Here is a 17,367-nt window from a genome sequence, read left to right on the forward strand (position 1 = left end):
ACCTGCTCAGTCTGTTGACGGCATTTTATGGCAATCCCATAGCTACCATGGCCTCTGCGATTGCTCGGCATACAGTCTAATCTTGGAGGCTATGCTGTCACATTTATGGTTACCACAGCTCCTGCGAGGCGGCTTTGGTACGCCAAAGTGCTTGGCATGCAATGTGTCATTCCAATGGTTGCAACACTTCGCGTGTAGCTCTGCAATGCCTAAAATCGTTGTTAAGTGTAATGCTATAGCTCTTTTTGCATACTTTCAAAATTGTGCGAACATAAATCGCACATTACATTTTTAACCAATGATCGTAGCAGCACTCTAACACAGCAGTTCCTGTCTATGAAGTACACAAAATCGCTCCATCGAAGCGATGCCATTGGTGCCACTCAACAAGCTTTTCCTGGCACGTTGCTGGGCCCACTTAAAGAACAATCTTGATTCATGAATGTTGGGAAATGGGTAGGTCAGATCTATGGGGGGCGCTACTCTTGTTTTCAACTGAGCCGTTTTAGCAAGATCATTTCACCTTGTTTTTTCTTGTTGTGTTAAACCTGCTACAAACTGAAGTTCTTAGTTGGCTCTTTGGGAAAGTCTGCTTTAATTGATGTTTATTTTACTGGACATACACGTGAAGATAATGTGGGTTGAGGATTGTCCAATATGCAAATCCTGTAAGAAATATGTGTCAGCTTAGAAATGACTTGACCCTATCATGCCATTGTACAACTTGAGTGTCATGTGTTATGTACTTCCCCTAGTGAAAGTACCGATAGACAATTGTATTAGTTTAATAAATTCTTGTATTTGATTTATAAGATATTTATTAGTCTGATGGGAGCTTATAATAATACTAATGCTTATTTCTATCTTGAAACAAATACATAGAAAAGGCTATCCTAAGCAGCTTGTCAATTAAAGCTGCAACCTCCATTATCTAAGCAGCGATAACAACATACAGTACATCAGAGTTGCAGATTGCAGTATTGAATGAAAGGTACAAAACATAGACTAGCATAAACAAAAATGTTAATTATATAGATTCCTCATAGATTTCCTGCAACTCCCAGTAACTACATGTAAACAAGTTGAAATTTTCACGTTTATGACCATTTAGGAAAGAAGGGATTGCATACATTGTATACAGTAAAGTGGAAAGTTAGGCTACGGTAGTTGGTGAGTAATCATCATACCTTGCTGGTGAAGCAGCGCACTGACACGGACACAGTGAAGATACATGAGTGTCGTCTTTTCTTGTGTGTCTTCACTGTGTCCGTGTCAGTGCTCTGCTTCACCAGCAAGGTATGATGACATTGTATACGCTCTATCCTGTAGTTTGGGTGAGATAAGGGCACTGACCAACCGTCACTGTCTTGTAGTATGAATTACTATTCTTTCTTGTCATTGAGTGAACTTTCGTATGTGAGTTATATTATTTTGTGTTTCCTGTTTAAGCCGTATACTGACAATATTCGTACAAGTTATGCATTTTTATTACGTGTGTTACGAGAAAGAAGTCCAAACTTGGTGCTCTGTTGGGTGCATTATAAACGTGGCGCAGGAATTTTTTTTGTAGCCTGTGAATTTATTTTAAGCAGGAGTGGGTTGCCATACTCCATGCTGAATGACAGTAATTAAGGTTGGAATAGAACAGCGAGTTGTAAAGTAATACTTTTATGGGATTTAGAAGAATATGTCTAACATGACATGCTGGTAACTTGAGATAGTTGTAGAATATAGCTAGTGTGGTTTTCCCGTGACATATTTGTGGAGAACACACCACCTAAGGATTTAAAATGATCAATAATCTCTATCTTTTGCAAATTTACTATTAAGGCAGAATAGGCTGGTTTGTTTTTTGCCTAAATGCAATTGCTCTAGTTTTATTTTTGTTTACTCCCATAAAATTAGCATCAGACCATTTTTGAAGTGCTATCATTGTCTGATTGCATTATTCTGCTAGCCGGTCTAGGTCACATCCTGAAGAAAAAGTGCTTGTATCATCTGTGCCAATAATAATTTTAGCCATGGGGTATAGCTTTTACAGTACCATTTGCATATATTTAACAGTAAAGGTCCAAATGTGCTCGTTTGTGGGTCAGCTAGTAAAGGCTTCATTACGGAATTAACATTGTTTATATCAACAACCTACATTCTGAAAGCTAGATATATGACTATGTATTAATTGAATGGCGTGAATACAAATGGCCATAGTGCCATAGTTTCTTTAGAAGCAATTTGCAATTAACTAAGTATGTCAAATGCCTTTGAAAAGTCTATGAAGATGCCTATAACAAATGCCCTGTTTTGAAATATTCTTTTTGTGGAAATCATCCTAGTTCAGTGGATTTATTTTACAGAATCCAAATTGATTCGGTATTAACAGTTTGTGTCTGTCAATAACAAACAAATATACAAAAGTTTGTCAAATGCTTTTTTAAAAATTGGAAGCCCCGACACAGGTTGAGGCGATTATGATCTCTCTTTTCATAAAGAACTGCGATTCTTGCAACTTGCATTTTTCGGGAAATAATCCTGTACTTAATTGATATTAAGTATATGTGTGAGAATTGGTGCTATGATGTCAACAACATATTTTCAGTGGTCGTGTTTGTAGTGTTTGTATATTGTCATTTTCATGGCTGTTACTGTTATTTAAGTTTTTAATTACAGATATACTAATGCTTGTGTTGCAATATGCTGTGAAATATATGGACTTTTCATTCTGAGTTTTCATATACTTGCATGTGCCCGTCATATGCTGAGCCATTAGAGACCATAGATGTGAAGAAATTGCTCAAGGTGTCTGCTAGTTCTGTCCCAGATAGTTCTTTTTGACTAACTTTCATATTCTTAAGGGTAGTATATGTTTGACAACAATGTAGCAATGCATTTAAACCAGCTCGTATGCAATCGTGCTGGCCGCTGCCAAGTTCCAGAAATTCAGAATACGTAGTACTCAGTTCAGGCCAATTGTAAGTGCTTGTTTAACTTATTGTGTTATTGTTTGGAAGCTTTTAAATCATACATCATTGTCAGAATGCACGGTTCTGCCAAATGACTGGGAATAATCTGAGAAAACAATATGACTGGAGTTTTCCATTGACGTTTTGCTAACTATTGTATAGAACAGAATAGTATTGTGTTTTTTGTATCTGTCTTTGGTGATTTTGTTATTTCTCCAAAACATTTAGCTACTGTATCAAATAGAATAGAGGATTGTGCTGTACATTTAACATTTTGCCTGCTTAAATATGTTATCGCTTGCACTACTGCCTGTGTATGAGCAGCGTTTAGAAATTAGCCGTGTGATGGAGAAAAATGGAAAGAAGGGGAAAAAAAGAAATAAATTGTGTGCTTGCACGACGCCAAGCTGGGGGAAAGTGTACAGTGGTCTGCATAAAAGCATCAGCGCTTTCACGGCCTCAGGTTACATGTTAGTGGCACATAAACAAATAAAATTTTTCTATTTTACCTATTTTCCCTATTCTTTGTATGTAGAACACAAAACTGTGTCATTCAGGCCAACGCATTGCCCAGTCTCTCTCAAAAGCATCATTGCTTCGGCGGGCTGATGCAATATTCTATTTGTATATATTATGTTGGAACATAGAAAGAAAGGAAAGATTTAGTGCATTTTTAGAAATGTTCTAAATAACTTATCATTTGTTTAAAGTTGCTGTTGCAACACTGGTGCAGTCCAGGGTATATTACTACTTCTGCAAACTTGTCTAGGCCCTTTTCTAGGGAAATTAAAATCGCATATCTTTAAAAAAAACTCAAGAAACTTGCCATAAGCCTCATTTACATCATTCAGCCTCTAAATATTATGCTAATCAATTTCTTCCAGCGCACATCTAAAGGGCTCTAGCATGGTTTTAGTTATATGCACTGGTATGTAACATTCCGTCTTTTTTTTTTGTTGTTGCCAGTGTAGGCTTATCCATGAAGCAAAACACTGGGAGATGGTCACTTATCAAACTAGATATGGCACCAGCTTCCACTTCTAGCAGAAATAAATTAGTGATTGGCTTTCTATTGCAATTCTTGTTGGTACATTAATCACATTCATGAAGCCGTTTGAAAGTAAAGCAGTGTTAAGTGCACAAGTGTATTGATTGCTATTACTGATGTCGTTATTGAAATTGTCTAGCTGCAGCTATTAGGGTATTGTTATGCAATTAAAAAGAGGAAGTGTTCGTAAAAGTGTAAGAATATAGTGCATATTCCCATTTGGGTGTCAGTAGCAGACACAGAAGACATTCTTACCTGTACACAGTGACACTATCCCATAGTCAGGCGTTACCAAAAATATAATTCTCCAGCAATTGCATTATCAGAATGCAATAAAGCAACTCCCCCACCACAATGGCCAGTGCAGTTCATGTAATAGGTTTTATAGTCTCACATCTCAAAAATGTTATGATCATTTGCATATTGTGTTTCACTAAAAGCACTATTGCATCAAACTGAAATGACAATTCATAAAAAAATTCTTCGAAAGGTACCGATTTGTTTTGTACTAATCATGCATTAAGACATGTGGGTGAAAAGGGGGAAACAATACATTAGGGTCATCCAGGAAATACAGACCGTTTACTTATACAACATGAAAAACGCAATATCTATTGGAAAAAAGAATTCCGTTACCTACATGAAGCTTCCTTCACTTCTCTACATAATCACCTCCTACATTTAAACATTTGTCATATCTGGTTTTGAGCTTTAGAACTCCCATGTTATGCTCTTCTGCCACCAGTTCATTAAGCCAGATAGTCACTGCAGTCTCCAACTCTTCATCACTTTGATAACCTTTACGGTCGAGAAATTCTTTCAGCTTAGGGAAAAGGTGGAAATCACTAGGAGCAAGGCTCCTACAGGGTGGATGATCAAGAATCTTCCACCTGAATTGATCCAGCAGTTCTTGAGTTGCAGCAGCAGTGTGAGGGCAGGCGTTTTAGATGTCTCGCTGTAGTTTTCCTTAGAGTCCCACAGTAATTATTTGCATTAATCGTAGTGCCTTTTGGCATGAAATCTACCAAAAGAGCATGTTTACGATTCCAAAAGATGGTTGCCATGACCTTTTGTGTTGAGAGAGTCTGTTTGAATTTTCCCGGTTTTTTAGGTGATTAGGGATTATGCCACTCAAGTGGTTGGCGCTTGCTCTCAGGGATGATGTGAGTCACCCAGTTCTCGTCACCAGTCGCAATCCGACCAAGAAAGGCGTCTCCATCTGTGCGATATCTGGTCAAGAATGTCAATGCTGAGCCACAGAACGCGGCCACCGTGCACAAATTTTGTTATAGCCGAGATGTTGTGACACATTTTCCCCATGCAAAGAATGAGAGATGTGTGGAAACACAATGTGGCAATTTGTCAGAGTTACGCACCTGTCTTGCAAGATTCTGTTGTTCACTACAGTCTTCAGGTCTTCTGAGATGAGTGATGGGTGTCCAGGTCGAGTTTCATTGTGCGCACTGGTTTGTCCATTGTTGAACATTTCACACCCATGTTTTCCCACATTTTTTTAGTGTATTACATTATCACTGTATACTGCTTTCAGTTGGTGGTAAATTTCTGCCGGTTTCACCTTTTGAGCATTTAGAAATGAATAACACTCCATACTCTACAGGTGGTGGGATTTTCAATCATGCAGTTCATTTTGACCATTACGTAATGGTCAAAACTGCACAAGGATGACTACTTGCAACCTCCACTCACAGTGTTACGCGCACAGCTGTTAATGAAGCCAGTTGACCTGAAGAGAGAAAGTATATATGTTTTTAAAAGAATTGTTTTCCCATTAAATATTGTGTTTTTTATTTTGTATAGTTCAATGGTCATTATTTTCTTGATAACCCCCGTACTTAGACCATATGGGAGATAATAAGGGTCTGGGGTCATTTTGGTTGTTGATTTCCGATAGAGGTGTGCGAATATTAGAAAATTTCGAATATTATATTTGTGATATCTGTATTCTATTCGATTCGAGAATTAGGTATTCGAAAATTTTCGAAAATTTGATTGGATACGAATATTTGAAACAAATAAAATATATTGCTGTCTTTGCGGGAGCAAACATGGTTCTTTGCTTGTATTTCTATCTAATCTAAGAAAGTGTGTCTGATATTGTACTGAAGTTTATCATAATTTAACGCTGCTGGCGAAATTTCGCCTTATCAAACTGAAAAGATATGTGCTGCAGGAAACTTTCTAATGTTTCAACTTTTTCGGCTAGGCTAGGTAAGGTTTCTAAGTTATGGTTGATAGATGCGAGCGTTTGCTCTATGTCGATCTTGAGCTCACTGTCTTCTCTATTACTCGCCTGAGAAGCAGTACCTAGCACTGCCATGCCTTTTTTGCTGCTGCTAGCTTTTATTTTAATGGACTTCTCTGTCTCCTTGGCGTGCTTTCCAAGGTGTTTCATCTCAGTTGCTGCATTTCACTGTTTAATCTTCATGGATGGTTGACCCACACGACAAACAAGCATCAGACACTGTCTCACTGTAGCATACCATATGTACTTGAAGATAAATTGAGCACGAACATAGGTCAACCATTATTTATTGAACTCGCTGAGAACTAATTCCAATACATATTAAAAAAAAAAAAAAAACCTTGGACGCGACACATTTATTTACTGTAAGCTCGGCTACTATATCTCACTAGTTGGTGCCACAAGCTGCATCCTTGCTAGAACTGTCAGAAAAGTCGTCCTCTTCTGATGCTTCATAGGCTTTCTACGTACCCCAGATGATGATGTTCTTGGTGCTGTCAAGTGCGCTGGACATGCAGCATTTCTTAAAGCCAGTCTGGATAATCTTCACAAACAAATCAAGTGGGTGCGTTGGTGGAACTTCGTTAGCTTGGTACTTTCGCTAGCTTTATGCATAAATACAAGTCGAGAGTCTTTGGGGATAAATATAGGTAGGTTGCCGATGTTGGGTAAGACTAGAAAAGATAAGGTTGACCTACATTCAGATAAATACGGTACATTCAGATTGGCATTACTAAAGAAAAGGCTATATCAAGGACAGGTCAGTGGCAGCAGTAGTAGCGGTGAATAATTTCATTGAATAGGATATAAGACTCGGTAATAACCTGCAACAGAGGCAGGTTACTGCTTAACTACGTTTTTGGTACGCTGCCACTGCAGCCAAGGGACCACTGGAGTGCTGTTCGCTGTTTATCTTGGTGAAGGCTTCTTGGTTGCACTTGCGCAGATGAGAATCAGTCCAGCGAGTGCCCGTCGACTGTGGCAATGAAGCAGTCCGAAAACTATTGGGCGTCAGCACTGTGATCCAGAGTCCTTCGTCAGCAGATCCTTCCATAGCACAGCATGGTGGAAATCTGCAATAGAGGTTGGATGCAATAATAGTGTAGTACTATTCATTATTAGTTTCCTACACGGAGTAAGATATACTGGAGAGCAGTGACTCATCTCACAACAGCGTTCCCTTTTTGATGTGGCAAGGGGGCAGTTTTGCCACTTGTTGTACAGATGGCAACACTCGATGTTACTCGGCACCAGCCGCTAGATTTGGCAAGTTTCTGTCACTGCTGTGTCACCAACCACAGTGAGCCATGTCCATCTCTCTGTTGTCTGCTTCAAGCCTCCAGCTCCTGCTATATGCTTGCTCTGTATGTCACTTGTCGCATACCAGTGTGCATAAACCATGTCATAATTGCTTCAGCTCATACTGCAGGCCCTCACATGTTGGCGTTTGCTTGCCATGATCATCCTGTATAAATGTTCTCGCTCTGCACCTTCTGAATAAATCTGAATGCGTTTATGGCGCAAGCTGGTTACATTTGAATCCACACAAACTATTCACATGCAGCTCTCACTGCCTCCACCCCACAACCTGTTCACGCTATTAGTCGCAAACAAACCATTGCGAATATAGGCTTTTGCTAGATTTTTTGCTTGTATATTATGACATAATTATTATTTCTTTTAAAATAAGTAAATGAAGAAAATGCATGGATGGTTAAGGTTGCAAGGAACAGTGCTTAAGAGAGAAATAGAAGCGGGATTACAAGAACACTTTGACCATAAACTAAACCTTCATTTGTATTCCGTTTCGCAGCTATGTTCTTAGTGCATAGGAGCAGCTCTTAAGAACATTCGTGCTCCGCTCACTGAACAACCCTTGGGTTGTGGGTGGCATGAAGATGAAAGTTTTAATTCCCTTTGCTATACTGGACCGTCATCTGAGAACAGAATAGTTCATGACTTTGCTAATCCACCATCGAGTGAGCTTAACAATTTAAACAATTACATGCACAGTGAGGATCACCTTTGAGTTAATTCATGACAATGCAGGAAAACCAATGTGCACCGTCTGAAGGCTCAAACCACTACTGAATTGATGCAGTGTGCTGTGATAACTGCGTAGCATGACACCACTCGAGACAATCTGGTATAAAAAAAAATGCAATTGATCTAAGTTAGCAATGATTATCAAACAACTGAGCAATGCATAGTGTGATATGCAGCTTCGTTAATTTCTTGTATTCTGCTATGCAGCCCCTTTAGCAGTGTAAAAGCAGCTTCTCAAACTGGTAGTTAATGTCCAATTTCGACACTACGTGGCACGCTGTATTTGTGCTAGCAGCCATGCTGCATGGGCTGAGAGCGAGGGGATTCGCTGCATCGTTAAGGGAACAGGGCAAACGCATTGGCGAGTGCCAGCGTCGGCTCTCCTGTATGTCCTACTCCGTGGTTTTCTATCAGCCCAAAAGGGATTTGCATTGTGTACATTAGTGTACAGGTGTTTGTATTAGCGCACATATTTCCTGTGTGAATAATAATAATAATAATAATAATAATAATTTAACCGTCAGTTAGGACTGCAACAGATAAAGCTTTCTGGCCTCTGAAGCTATAGTAGGAGATTAGTAAAACTTCATTAATATGTACCCTTAAAGGGGCCCTGAACCACTTTATCAAAGTGGAGAAAGACATTTGAAGTGAAGATAGGCTATTTCAGAACCACTTTGCCGCAAAAAGTACTTCAATGCGTTTAGTAGAAGCGGAGTTATCGGCAATCAAACACGGCCTCAGCTGTGCTCCCCTTCCTCCTCCAATGCCTTGCACTGCGAAGGCTACGGTGGAGACGTCACCGTGGCACGCAGTTCAAATTTCCGATTTGGTGCCTATACCGAGCTAAACATAAGCCAAACGTGGCAGTCCTCGGAGAGCCGCAGTGCGCTTAGCCACTGGACTCGTGGCGGCGCCTTGCGGCCGCCACGGTGTAGCCGAGCGCAGCGACCAATAGCAGCCGTGCATAGGAGTGTGCTTTATGATGAAATAAAGCACACAGAAAAGAGCAAGGAGCATGGGGTTTTTGAAACGAGAGCTTTTGAGAAAAAGGTGACTTTGCGCTCTGCTTGCGAGCTCCACTGACCGCGTACGACAGCAGAACTTGGCTGAGATGTTCACAACAGCGTATGCTACCCGCGGACTATGTTATTTCACCAAGCCCGAGGGGTGGTTCAGGGCCCCTTTAATGAGTAATTTCAGTTCAAATATAGTCACGATGAATCCCCCAACCCGTCGCCTTTGAACCAAATGTATTGGCTGACTGCTTAAGTTGTAGTCCCTTAACGCATGTCAAACAGTTAGTGAGTAGTATGTACTTCATTATTCGGCACGTACAAGCATGGAATCCGCAAAATGTCATGTGCGCAGACCATAGATAGTGAAATTGTGGTACACGGACATTTCCCGGACAGCAGTCGCCACCGATAGTGATGTCAAAACATAGTAGCCATGAGATGTTTACTGCTCCCATAGCTTCTAGCACTACCACATTGTCGTCATGGAAGACAATGTGGATGGTGGCCCTTCCGTATCTGACGCGCCTATGTTGACCGTCATGGGGGTGTTCACTGAGAAAAAATGAGGCCTGATGGAGAAACTGGCCCGCAGCCTTGCTGAGTTTGAGAATGCCATCATCTCTATAAGGTCACCACGGTGGCAAGTGAAAATCACAGATATTTTGCTGCCTGTTCACAAATAAAGCTTTTCTGTGTGTGTGTTTGATTGAGAATTTACATGTTCTTTTGGCCAGTAAGTCTATAGCCACTAATCTGCCATTGTCGGTTACTTAGTATATCGCGTAGTGTGTACCTGATCCACGTTCCTCACCAATTACATATTAACAAGGTTTTCTGTATAAGGTCATGCATATTTGTGTTGGCAATTGTAATTGGAACTAAATGCCACTTGGTTATGGTGGGGCTCGGTATGTCATTTATTCCTAACAGGTCCCAGTTTGAAGTCACTGGATGAGTGATGCCTGTGAAACGACAAGATAGTTTATAATGATAATACTAAAGTAATTATAATTTCAGTCAAATAAGAAATCTTTGTAGTTCGGTATTCCTGAGAGCCTGTTCAATTCTATCCATGGATAGAATTATAGTTCCTTATGTCCGCTGTCTTACGCTTGTTGATTAACTTAGAAAGTTCTGCCAGTTCTATTCTAGCTGTAGGGTTAGAGGCTTTCATACATTGGCGTTTCTTGATGAAATCTTTCGTCTCCTGTGATAGCTTACTGGTTTCCTGTTTAACGGCGTTACCACCGACTTCTATTGCGCACTCCTTAATGATGCCCATAAGATTGTCGTTCATTGAAGCAATGTAAGCTGCTTGGTAATCCATGCTTTGTTTGTACATATTTATATATAATGCAAAAGGTTGCCCATAGTGCAACCAGCAAATCATTGAAGTGAATTGCTGTTCTGTGTTTGTGCATATGAAAGAAAGCTTCATGAGTTTACTGTCAAGCATTTGTAGGACCTATATTGGGGCCAATAGGTTCTAATCGCCAATGGGTCTAATTGGAAATCCCAAGATTTTATTGGATTTGACTACTGGTTCTGCCTATCAGAACTTATTGTACTAATAAATTATTAGTTGTCATGCAGGCTCTTAGTTCTCCCTGTTAAAAGCTATTAGACTAATATATAGGCTATTAGTTATTAGTAACCTTGTAACTATGTTGCTATTAGTTCTCTCAGTTAGAAATTGTTAGGCTAACAAGCTATTAGTTTTCATTAACCATCTCAGCAACAGCTTAAGGTAATCACTAGTTTTCTTCACTCTGCCATCTTTTATTTGTTTAAAAATATTTGATGCTTTCCTCATTACTCAAAGACCTATAGCTTTTTTCCTTGACCAATATTTTTCACAGGCTCAATTTCTCATTTCATTTAATACAATAAACATGTTATCTTGGTTAATAGATAGAGATTGTGTTTCTTGTTTGTCAATTTTCTTGTATTCACTTTTATTTGTTACATTTTCATTTGGTAGTCTTTCTGTTCTCTGTGGTGGCCCTTGCAGAAAGGAAACTGTTTTACTCGTTGACTGGCTTTATGGACCATTAATTAATGTGGGAAACATTTGGTACTGGAGTTCTGCCATGAAGTCGTAATGCTTAAACTTATTGTTTGGCCTCTTTGTCATGTGCAGTTTATGATAAGTGTGTGGGTGTGAGTTCCTTCCATTCAGCTTCACCAGTCAGTTATAGGCCTTTAATGCTTGAAAGGCTTTGAATCTCGATCTGTCCAATTTTAATTTTGAAAATTTTTTAAACACTTGAAGAAAACACATAATGAGCGCTTGAGTCATAGCTTACTCATTCAAAGCTTCCACAACCTTTTCTTTCCGAAAAATAAGAAATTATTAGTAGAGGTAATGATAATGAGCAAGATCCTAATAGCGATCGGAAGAGGAGCTGTAGCACAAGTGGTAGAACAGCGTTTCATGAATTCTTTGAATTCACTCCGTTGAAAGATGTTTGTGTGCTCAGTGTCGCCCAAAGAAACTTGATAATTTATATTGCGAGAGTGAATATGACTGTCCAGTTTGGAAAAGGTCAGTGTGAGAAAACATTGCTGCTTTACATCACAGAGCTGCAACTGTGGTAAACTGACACGTTTTTTATGACTGCTCGAGTGTGTATTAAATTCAGTAGTGTTTGTTTACTACATCAGGCCAGCATGTGCATTGCACAAATTGGTTGAAACTTCAAAGCGAAAATAACAGCACATACAGGAGGGTGACCTAGTGAGCAACTAGTATTTTATTTTGTCTAATTCCATCACTTTGCATCCCCTGTATGCAAAACGTAAATTTCTGTGCACAAGTTGCACAGAACCTTGCGTTGCTGAAAGTATTATGCAGCTGTTTGCCTTTCGCATGTCCTGGGTAGCACTGGGATGCGAAAGCCCACCATTTGACATTATTTACTGGCACGCATAAGTTTCTGTGCACATTAATGCCTTTGCGTTGCAGTTGTGAGCTGTAGTTGTCTGTACATTTATTATATATCCTGCCACTGAAGGGATGTTGAGCCATTTTGGAGCTACATTCAAACTTCGTTATAATGAAATGGGATATACAAGAAAATAATGGATATGTATGAAGTGAAATTCCCCTAGAAATATTAATAGATATTCACATTACGTATGTGCAATACTGGATATAACAAAAGCTTAATGAAGTAATTCTGGCTCTTCATTCGGCTTTGTTGTAACTAGGTTTTACTTTATATTTTATCCTGGTGGTACAAGGGTGCCTAAATTTATGCATTGCTGGAAACAGAGTGTTGAGGGATGGTCTTGTTGATTTTGATAAGTTTTCCAAAAGAAGGTAATGCTAAGCTTATGTTAAGCTTACACCATCGTGAGTACACATGACACCAATATGAAAGGGAACAGTAATTTTTGTAGATATGTCCAGCCTTCATAGCTTCTTCACAGCGATATGTGTAGTTTTCGTGTTGTAGAATCCCCCAATGGAAGTGAAAATCGAGTGTTTGCTTCCATATAATGGTGCACCAAGTAGTGATAGAACTGGTCACAGTTAGTAATTCTGTTATGATAGTTGCTGCTGATATTAGCTATATTTCCTCGGTTTTGGGAAGGTATGCAGCAAAGATAGAAGGAATGAGTTAACCAAGTTTGCAGCTGTAATTGGCTGCTCTACATTTTGAAAAGGGGTACTTTATAAAGGTAAGAAGGAAGGGAGGCATTCAGTGCATACCTGCACTCGCTGACATAGCCACAGGTGGTTGCGGAGTCCAGTTGCCCTACCTTACCTGACCAAAGAACTGCAGTAGTGCTTTTGTGGCCTTGAGCATACAGGAGTACTTTAGCAGAATGCGTTGTTGGGCAAGTTGGTTCGTTGTATTTGGAAAGACTTGATGCACTTTGTAGACGATCACAACGAAGAAAACGGGACAGGCGCACGACAGGAGTACTTTGTCCAGTGTCCCAGGATCCTTTTATCTGAAAATAAGCTCTCATCTAAGCAGCCAAGACTGTCTTTGCAGAAATTTAGTCTCTCTGACTGCTGAAAGAATGGCTGCGACACAGAATGTCTTGTTGTTTCTTAAAACCTGAAAAAAAAAAAAGAATTGCATGTGGTGCAATTGGCCATTTTAATAGCAATTGAATAAGCATTCATAAATATAGTTGTAAAAGGTGTGCGATGCTTCAAGAAAATTTATCTGTATAGTTTTGTATGTTTTAAGATCCTTTAAATTGAGCAGAAATCTGCATTGCAGCCTGGAGCAAACCACAAAGTCTAAGCACTAATGAAGCATGACTGGAACAGGTTTTGGTTGTTGGACACTGTGATTGGCCTTTTTATACTATCGCGGGGACGTCTAGTGCTCATTCGTAAAAACAAAACTTGTGAGCGCATGTGGAGGGAGTCAGTCAGTCGACCAGTCAACACTCAGTGAAGACAGAAAAAAATACTAATGGATTTCGATTGGATGACTGTTGGTTTAAGCAGTTGTCAAAATCTACAGCTTTTATATTTTACTTGAAAAAATTAGAGGAGAGACAATTAGCTGGTTTTGTAGTTATTGTATTAAAAACTTAAATTCTGGGATATTGCATGCCAAAACCACAACCTGATAATGAAGCATGCTGTAGTGGAGGGCTCCGGGCTAATTTAGACCACGTGGGGTTCTTTAACGTCCACCCAAAGCATGTGCAGTACATGCATAGTTATTGTATAATGTGCATTTTGCAATATCAGCATATCAGTCACTTTTAAGCTGTCAGTGTAAACTGTGAGGATGTCAAGCTGCTGCAAATGCAGCTTTTATCCCTATCCCTACCACCTAAGTACAGCTGTAGGCACCAATAAGGTTAATAAATTTCTCCTTTACATTATTGGCAATAATAATTAGTGTGTGCCAGTTCGTCAGTATATTTGTAAGGCAATAGCAAGTGTCAAGTGTGAAATAGCAGTAGCAATTAAAGCAAAGGGATCGAAAGGCAGGACCACAAATTAACTGTGATTTGTAATGACAATGTAATACATTCAAAAGATTGCATACACCACAGGCCATTTGCAGGCAAAAGTCATGCTTCTACTGCTGATATAGTATAGCAATGAAGAACATAAAAATAAATGTATGGTATGTGTGTTGAGGATTCTGTATCTGCACTATCTTGGCAGCAGTCTACTTGCCCATATGGTCGTGTTAATTGTTGATAAGTGTACATTAGGCAAGCATAAAGCTGTATTTACATCTGCTACAACTGATTAAATCAGAGTATCGTATTGTGCAATGAAAAGTAAAGTTGGCATCAATCTGAAAGTGTCACAAAGCTATGAATAGAACTTATATGAGTTCTTTTAGGAAGAAGTCTCCCAACTAAGAAAATTTATCCCTGTATATGCAGCCTGTGAATACAAGGGTTCCTGGACATGGTCATGACTCCCAAGAAAGAAACCGAGACCACATGCTGACAATGTTCATCCCTGTTCCAACAAAGAGAGGCCAGCCTTAACCAGCTGGGTTTTCCAGATTTTGCGCATCACAGCTTGGGCTGTCCCGTGCCACAAGAAGTCATTTCTGCAGTGACCGTGGAAGGCATCCCACAAGTCTTACTCGACATTAGCACCTTTGTCCTGCAGCTTTTCTACCAGCAGAGCTAACTAGGTGGGTCAAAGATGGCTAAGGTAAAGAGAGTCAACAGCTTTGAGCATGAAACTTATCATTTATCACTCACCAACGAAGGGGAATAAGTAGATGCTTCAGTGTTCATACAGACACTTGGTTTACACAGACAATCGGAACTGAAGGAACTGAAGTATCGGTCGGAGTGATTTGTCATATATAGGATTATTACTCTCCCTCTTTCTGATTAAGGTATTGGTAGTAGACTGAATAATAATCAAGGGTTGCACGTATAGATTAGAAGACAGATCTAATTCCATTGCCAGAATTTTTACATCATCCAAACTATTCTTGTGTTTGGTGATCTAAGCGTGTTCAGCGATGGCATATTTCTTGACATGTGCCCCTCCTGACATCGTTCTTGTGCTGGTTAATTCACCTGTTTAGATTCCCTGTTTCTCCAGTATAAGCAAAGTTACAGCCATCACAAGAAACCTTGTAGATGATTCCAGGAAACTTGCTGCACGGAGAGCAGTTATGTCTTTCATGAGATCAGAGGGTGACATGCATCCTGTGCTTTAAAGATATGCTTACCTGGGATCTTGTGAACATTAAAGACTTACTCCTGCATAGCAAGTTCCTGGTATCATCTGCAAGGTTTCTTGCAATTGTGAACTTGCTTAAATTGGGGAAACAGGCAACAGGCGGATTAAGCACCTCATGTCAAGAGATGACGTTGCTGACCATGCATAGAGCATCAAATGCAAGAATTATTGGTGTGATCTTGGCGTGAACTCCACAACTACGAACTAGTGATGTGGTTAGTCGAGGCATGGGCCGCCATCTCATTTATGAATTTTGTGGAGTTGATAAATGCAGAATATCAAACGTGCAGTGGACCATAGACAGTGCATGATGAACTGCTGTTTGAGAGGGATGGTGCAATAGTGAATGTATTTGCATTCTGTAAGGCAAAGGTAAGTGGTTTCAACCTTTTCTGGTTGTTTCCACTTCCACACTTAGGCCAATGAGCCATCCTATCAAATAAATGCTCTAGCATTTCTATTCATTCATTCATTTGATCGTTAATTCTCTTTGCCGTAATCTGGGCATGCAACACTTAATTGTTGTTAAAAGATCGGGTGTGTGCTAGTTTTTTATCATGTTCAGAAACTCTAATCTCATTTCTAGACTAGTTTACTTTGAACTGATAAAAAAAAAAAAAGGGTGCGCATATTATTTGGGGCTGCGGTATAATTGGGCAAATACTGCCAAAAGTATCAGCGGTTTGTTTCATCATTTTTTTGCCTCTTGTTTAAATCAACCTCTACCAGATAATTGGATTAATTTTTTCAGTCGTTTCAGGGTCGTGTTAATCAAGGTCGATAGTACAATGCAATGGCTATTGGAGAGTGAAACATCCACCCAACAATACATTTGCTCAAGCATGGTTGCTTTTATGTTGTTTATGATGATATATACCATGTGCAGGGACTACACATCATTTCCACTGATAAGTGTTTCAGATTTACGCATTGTTTGATACAGAAACAGTCTGGCTGCATAGGAAAAGAAAAATTCCCTTAATGTGTCACACATAACGCAAGTGCTTGCAATGCAACACACAAGTCTTTCACAGAGCATGTGTCAAATGACATGCACGTTTTGTTTATTGTACAAAAAATAGGGGTGTGCAAATGTACAAAATTTCGGATACGAATAGAATATTTTCTTTTTAAATCTGCGTTTGATTTGATTTGAGAAATCACAATTCAAATTGGTCGAAGTCGAATATTGGTTCGTTTAATGTACTGTAAAAAATAACAACAGTTGTTGCAGTCTACAAGGAGAAAGACAGGTGCAAGTGGAGGCTCCTCTGAATGATTTTGCTGCAAGAGAACTGTGGTAATCGCACAGATGCACGAGTCTCAGAGTGAATGCACTGGGAGACTTCACTTCTGCACAAACTTGCAGATGGTAAATAAGCATGCCTCACTTTATGAAGCCTACAAACTAGTTATGCCAATTTAAGAAGCGCAATTTATTATTTGGCGAGGATCTTGCCCTGTGCGGATTCATTTAACTCTTTCGTTGCCACTCCTATAACCTACCGTGGTACGGCAGTGGCTTCGGCCTTGTGCTGCTAAGCCCGCGGGTGCGTGATCGAACGCCGGCCGCGGTGGCCACATTTTGATGGGGCTGAAATGCAAAAATGCTTATGTTCACCGTGCATTGGGTGAAAGAACACCAGTTGGTCAAAATTGTTCTGCAGTGCCCCACTATGGTGTGCCTCATAACCATATATTGGTTTTGGCACGTAAAACCACAGAATTTAAAAAGTAAATAAATGCTGCTCCTATAGAAATTGATCATTGATCGACAGGTTTTCTACATGTTGTTAAACATTTTTATTGGAATTCTACTAGCTACATCATGTCTG

At 39.6% G+C, this 17,367-nt stretch overlaps 1 long non-coding RNA gene across 12 annotated transcripts in view; it reads left to right on the plus strand.

Annotated features, from left to right (window-relative positions):
• The window catches only part of LOC129380944 (uncharacterized), a 57,663-nt gene that overhangs the window by 10,383 nt on the left and 29,913 nt on the right, over window positions 1-17,367 (plus strand). For 11 of the 12 annotated variants that reach the window (XR_008609183.2, XR_008609175.2, XR_008609178.2 and 8 more), the window contains one exon: window positions 14,710-14,969. This is a non-coding gene — a long non-coding RNA (uncharacterized lncRNA). Of the gene's footprint in view, window positions 1-14,709; window positions 14,990-17,367 lie in introns of all 12 variants that reach the window. The other variant, XR_008609177.2, reaches the window with a different exon arrangement.

Source organism: Dermacentor andersoni, chromosome 1 (genome assembly GCF_023375885.2).
Source record: "Dermacentor andersoni chromosome 1, qqDerAnde1_hic_scaffold, whole genome shotgun sequence".
In the NCBI taxonomy this organism is placed as follows: Eukaryota; Metazoa; Arthropoda; class Arachnida; order Ixodida; family Ixodidae; genus Dermacentor; species Dermacentor andersoni.